Source organism: Arvicanthis niloticus, chromosome 8 (genome assembly GCF_011762505.2).
Source record: "Arvicanthis niloticus isolate mArvNil1 chromosome 8, mArvNil1.pat.X, whole genome shotgun sequence".
NCBI classification, from domain to species: domain Eukaryota; kingdom Metazoa; phylum Chordata; class Mammalia; order Rodentia; family Muridae; genus Arvicanthis; species Arvicanthis niloticus.
This window is the reverse complement of record NC_047665.1, coordinates 7,895,894-7,902,618: the sequence shown is the minus strand read 5'-3', so window position 1 is coordinate 7,902,618 and position 6,725 is coordinate 7,895,894.

Below are 6,725 nucleotides of genomic sequence, written 5' to 3'. Positions count from 1 at the left end.
GACTAGGAAGGACTTGAGCTGGCCCCACCATCCCAGCTCCCACATCACCAATGGACATTTGTACTTGAGTCTCTTGGGGGGCAATCAAGCAGGGTGCAGAAGGGTCTGTTAGCATCTTGCCAAGGGACACAGGCCTGAAACTGAAAGGAAGGGGGTCTGTGGTGAACATGGGTTCAGGTCCTCCATAAATCTAGATCACTCCTCCTGATGTGTTCCCCCATCAATGCAGTCCCTCCCAGAAGCAGATGCTTCCTCTTAGAGATTGCTACATTATTGCATTCCTCAGCTTAGAGCTCCCGATATGCATATCCCCCTTTTAGCCACCGAGAGAGAGAGAGAGAGAGAGAGAGAGAGAGAGAGAGAGAGAGAGAGAGAGAGAGAGATTTCTGCCCTGTGGAAAGTCAGCTTGCACAATGGCCCAAGACAGGCTTTGAGCTCAGGATCAAACAACCTTAGGCCAGGTCCCTAGCTTGGATTTGGCCTCTGGGGGCTACTCCCCCATCGCTTCCATGCCTCGTCTCCTGTGACTGCCTTATGACTTGCCCTCCCTCTGTGCAGTCAGGGGAGTCATTCCTCAGACAAAGTTGGTATGATCATAAAATGGGCAGGGCGATACCTCTTCCTCCCCATTCCAAGCCGCACCTCCACTAGCCTGCAGGAATCTCTGGGAAAATGTTCTGGAAAAAACCAGAGGCGGGTTTTTATGACTCTCTCCTCACCTAAACCTGCTGCGCTAGGACAGAGCACAGACCCTCAGGCTCTGACCATTATCCTCCAGTTTGGACTCTGGCTGCCCTGGCTTTGATGTTGTCTGCTAAATGACCACCGGGTCACCGGGGAGCTCTGATCTCTCCAGCACCTAATAATTCAAACAGCCTGAAGTCAAGAGCAAGCTAATCAGGCAACAGCCCTTGCAGCTGCAGGATGGGGCTGACAAGGAAGGGCGTCACTTTCAATCTGAGGTGCTGGCTCTATAGCCCGATGACCAAGGCAGGCAGGCGACACCCTCCTCCGGCCAGGGGACAAGGTTCACTCCTGCAGGAGGGCTGCCTGGCTGTGGCCACTGGTCGCAGGGTTTGAATCATGGTTGTCCTAGTTGGGCCATCGGGTGAGAATTAAATTTTAATTTAGAAAGTCCTGTCTCCGCAGCCCTGGTGGCCGTCGTCTGGTGATTGACTGACTGGTTTCTTTCACCTTTGCATGCCTCAGGTTTTTACTGGCAGAGGAAATGAAGGCTGAACCCGGGCAGGAAATTCCATGTACACAGGTGTTTCTGATTAACCCTGCGCACCTCGGCCGGGGCACAGCCAGGGGCCATGGATTTCTGTGTGAACCGGGAGCCCCTTTCTAGCCTGGCAGCTATGGCTGCTTTGTATCTAGGGAAGGCTGGGCAGGACACTTAGGCTGATGCCGGGCAGAGGTGCCAACAAAGTGTCCTGCCTGACCCCAGGAGCCCCAGGACCACCTGCCATCTCTACAGGATTGCACAGTCTCTGCTCCTTCAGTGGGCAGCCAGAGCCCCAGAGCCTGACCTGGGAGATTAGCATCCCGAGGTGTGTTTACACATTGTAGGCCACTCTTCATGTGGCTGACCTGCCCTCATTTTCACATCTTCCAACGGGCTTAGAGATCCTAAAGTACCCCCTTCACTTAAAAGGACATCTTCAGAGGGGTCAGGAAGGGCAGTCTCCGGCTTGGTCTGAGATGGCCATCTGCAGAGGTGGTTTCAGAGGCCAAAGTAGCAGCTTCCTCATCCCATCATGCCTCTGCGGCTGTGGGAACATTTCCCCATTAGTCCTCTGGCATGATCATACAAAGGCACTCAGGACTCCCGTTCAACCCAGAGACTATCCCTTGAAAGCAGAGATGCCCAAGAAACACCACAGAGACACGCTTGGTACCACTGAGTGAGTGACCACCGCCTGAATCCCACCTATCTGTTTTCACATCTGTAAAATGGGCAAGCTAAGAACTATGTGTTGAATCGGCATGTGGGCTAATGAAATATTTCCTGTCAACTATCAGGTACATGTCTAGAACAGAGCTGACAGAATCTACACATAGCTCCCTGGGAGCAGCCACAAGGGAATTGCCCCAAAAGTACATTTTAGGATTGCATTGGATTATAACTTCAAACACAGCCCAAGATATTACAATCACTTCAAAGACGGCTGTAACAGGCATGGACCCAGAAAACGCCTAGCACACAAGCCTGTCTTCCTTAATTATTTGGAGAACCAGATAATGACGTGAGCGACTGCCTCTGTACTAATTGTAAGTCACTAGTAGTTTACTGCAGCACAGCAGCAGAGACAGATTCGAATGTGTGTAAGATGCTGACATTCCAATCAACCTAAGACCCATGGCGTTCGCAGAGGACAAGACTAATGTGACCTCAGATGTTGGGGGGGGGGGGGCAGAGCTTGAGAAGGCCCTTGCCCTACAGGGGACATGGAAACAGGCCATCAGCATGCATATGGGTGGCTTCAGGTAGGAGGTTCTTGGGATGAGGGACAAACTGGGGGAAGTGATTGATCCACACCACGGTCAGTTGTGTGTGTGTGTGTGTGTGTGTACGTGTGTGCATGTGTGTATGTGTGTGCATAGGTTGTGCTTGTGCAGGTTGATATAAGCGTCTTCCTCTATCACTCTCCATCTCCTGCCCTTCCTTCCCTTCCCTCCCCTCCCCTGCCCTACCCTGCTTTATTCTCCGAGACAGGGTTTCTGGCTAAAGCCGGTTCTTGCCATTTTAGCTAGACTGCCCAGCCAATATGCTCCTGGCACCATCCTATCTCCACACCTCCAGCACTGTGGTTATAGGTACAGCCAGCAAAGCGGCTTTTTACATGGGGATCCAAGGCCAGGGCCTCGTGCTTGAATAGCAAACACTTTACCCACTGGGCCATCTCCCCAGCCCGTGTCAGCCTTCTGTAATAGCCTAAGATCTTGAATCCCTACCACTCTGTAGGGTTGGAGGAAGAAGGGAGGAAGGGAGCACTAGCTCTACCTAACACTAAGAAGAAGAGAGTCAAGTCCCTTTCCCTCAGAACATCTGACCTCTTTAATTAGCTCTAGGGACAGAGGACATGTGCTGAGCTGTATGTAGGCATGCTTGCTGCCAAGAATCCAAGGGATTCCCCTGAGATCCCCCAAACACTGTGAGAAGAGGGCTTCCAGGTCTGTTTGTGTGTACAGCCCTTTAGCAGTGAGCTGGGAAATATTCCATGGCTGGACACTAAGCCCCCCTCTGAGGACCTCTTGCGCTCAGTGAAGCCCAAATGAACGATTGCCACTGTCGCCTGTGCAGAGTGGGAGGTGACTGAGATTCCTCTTGCTGCTTGTCCTGGTGAGCAGCAAGGTGGAGCTGCCTCTGTCTCTGTCTGTCCCTCTGTCTTGATCTCTGCACACAGCTTATCATCCAAGCATAGCTTCTTCCTTTATAATCCCTTTCTGACCACCCTTCGTTTGAGCTGAGAGCCCTTCTAGAAATCAAATGTGGTTGTTCCTTCCTTTGCAGCAGACAGCTGTCCCTTACACTCTATCAACTGCCTGCCACCTCACTCTGCCACCACGGGGTCTCAGAGGTGGGCCGTGGACACAGGACCGTTGGAGTAACAACAGTTCTTGACTCTCAGTTCCGCATCTGCAGCCACTTGATATTTCTTCAGCTTCCCTCCCATCTCTTCCTTCCCTGAGACATAACTACAAGGCATAATTCAACCCCCTCCCTTTGTGTCCCCCACTCCTCCCGAGGCCATCATTGTGGTTCCTTCAGGGGAACACTTGGCTCTGACGCAACCTCTAGCCTCCTAGCAAGGACTATCAGATAGGGGTGCCAGTCAGCTTGAAGGTAGGATGGAAAGATAACTACTTAACACTATAGTGCTAAAGTACTGGTCCATCACAATACTGAGTACTCCACGTGCCACCCCGTCCTCCTTGGCACGATCTGAGTGCTCACACAGAATGGGGAGTCGGGTGTAATGGCTAGAGAGATGTCTCAGCAGTCAGAGATGTCTTTAGCACTCAGCTTAAAGAGTTGCCTGCTCTTTCAAAGGACCTGGGGGTTTGAGCCTCAGCACCCACATGGTGTCTCACAACTGTCTGTAGTGTCTGGTCTCTGGGGGCAGTTCCCACAGAGCAAACTGTGTCCAGGCAGGCCAAACACACACACACACACACACACACACACACACACACACACACACACACACACACGGGTTGGGGGATGTAGGGGAGGAATGAAAGACAAAAAAAGTACTGGCTAAGATTGATGCTTGACTTGCTAAGGCCACAGAGCTAGGAAGGGGTAGAACCTGGCTCTGGACTTCAGCTACCTGACACCAAAGTCTAGGGTCTTTTTCTTTTGAAATCCCTCCACTTGCCTGTGGCGTTCTAGGAAGTGTTGGCTCTGTTTCATCAGCAGGGCCTGATACAAGGTCCCTGGGTGTTTTCATGTTGTCCCTGAGGCAAATCTTGGGTGTGCAGAGCATTGTAGCAGGCATCCAAGATGTCTAGAACAAGCTGGCCTCATGCCCTGGACATGGAAATGCTGTTTGCAGTCAGCGCTGAAGTTAGAGTAGTGTCTTTTGGTACAGCGAGTCAAGGGACCACATGGAAACACTTTAGCTGGCCCTAAGAGGTCCTGGCTGGAAGCCATGAGTGGCGGCAGGTCCAATAATTTGGAGAGGCAGGTATGGTTTCTGCCAAGAATTGAGGAGAGTTGTTTGGAGTCTGATCAGGCATTCCTGCTCATGGGAAAAGCCGTCACAAGATGGGCCCCAGCCCCGCAAGAGGAACACTTCAATGAATAGGCGCTCTATGCTGTTAGACTATGTTGGGCAGTGGCCATAGACACTGAGGTTCTGAACTTTGTCTGTGATCTTGTCTGCAGAGAGGAGGCATACCTTTCTCTTCATTTTCCAATGATCCATCAATGGCCAGAGATCCCACCATCGAAAAGATGGTAACAGATGCAAGGGACAACGGCATTTGGCCTGTCTGGAAAGGCAGTTTGGACTTTAACAGCTGACTATGGGAGATGGGCCATGGTAGTACAAACCTTTATGTGTAGGACATGATGCAGAGGCCGGGCTGGGTCTTTGAGCACATGGAGGACCCCTTCTGCCTTCCTTCTCAGCCTGACCACACAGGCTGCAAAGCACAGGCTCCTCCCTAGGGCCTTAGGGGAAGATGGCCTCCCCCAACCTCATCTGCAAACCTCATCTCCAGGCTCAGAGCTTCCTCCCAGGTGGGGCTGCCCCCTTTTCGAGCTCAATTTCCCCATCAGCCCCAGGCCGTATATCTTGCCCTGCTTTCTCCTGATGCTTTATAGCTTGCTGGAAACACTGCTCCTTAGCACCTCGAAAGGTACCACTTGAAAGCATCTCGAGCTAAACCAATACGATTCTTTTTTTTTTTAATTTGAGCAGGCTTATTTCTCCGAATGGCTTTCCTGATCTTAGGAGGGCATGCTCCCTAATATTAAACTTTTTTTTTCCTTTAAAAAGAGCACAGAAAAAAAAATGACTCACATCTGTTTGATATTTAATTCAAATTGAATAGCAGGACAGGAACGAAATTGCACTGCAAACGGCCATAAAGCGTGATGTTTAAGAGAGCCAAGCATGCTAACTAAACCTATATGCCAGAAGACGGGGAGAGACGAATGGAAAGGATACAGCCTGGACATTGGGGGTTCCTCATGCTCAGAAGCTGAATTAGCGGTGGCAAAGGGAGATGCAGAGGGTGGAGAAGGATACTGTGTGCCCACTGGAGGCTGTGGAGGGGCCGCTCTCTTGACCCAGCAGGGTCCTAGAACCCAACACTGACAGCTGCAGGGTTGTGCCATGGTACCCTTCAAGGGCTTCTGGGTAGCTATACATAGACAATCTGAGTGACCAACAGATGCTACCTGGCTCTTGGTGTCCAGGAAGCCAACTCAGAAAGTCTAGGCTAAAGCCCTTTGTACTTCATCTCTGCTGATCCATTTTCCAGAAACATCAACATCCTGTATTCCAGAGGTAGAAGACAAGGCTCAGAGAACCCTGACCCCTCCAACCTTGTGAGGAAGAAGCTGGTCTCTAGGTGCCTCACAGCCTGTCACTGACTTTAAGCTCAGACAGAAAGGCCCTAGGAAGGACATGATTATAGCCACTTATCTACTACTCTCGACCAGACTGCATTTTAAGTAAAGGGATGATTCCAGTCCTTGCATACACTCTCCAGCTATAAAATCTGACAGGCCACCCTTGCTAGACAGACATGCGATGAGGATCCACGGGGCAAGCCCACAGCTGGCCATGGGCTGCCCTATATTGAAAGCATGAACAGAGGTGTAAGAAGTGAGCAAAGCCTGAGGGCAAGACAGATGCTGGCACCACCACTGACCAGCTGAGCAGGCTGGGCTCACTTCTGCTCTCTGGCCCTTCATTTCCTCTTCTAGAACACCCCACAGCTTAACCTTCTCCTGAGGTTATTTCTGATCTCTGTGGTGAAAAGTATGAACAAATTTGCTCTCCAATGGCAAAATAATTTTTTTTTTTTTTTTTTTTTTTGGTTTTTCGAGACAGGGTTTCTCTGTGTAGCCCTGGCTGTCCTGGAACTCACTCTGTAGACCAGGCTGGCCTCGAACTCAGAAATCCATCTGCCTCTGCCTCCCAAGTGCTGGGATTAAAGGCGTGCGCCACCACCGCCCGGCCGGTAAAATAATTTCATTTTAAGAC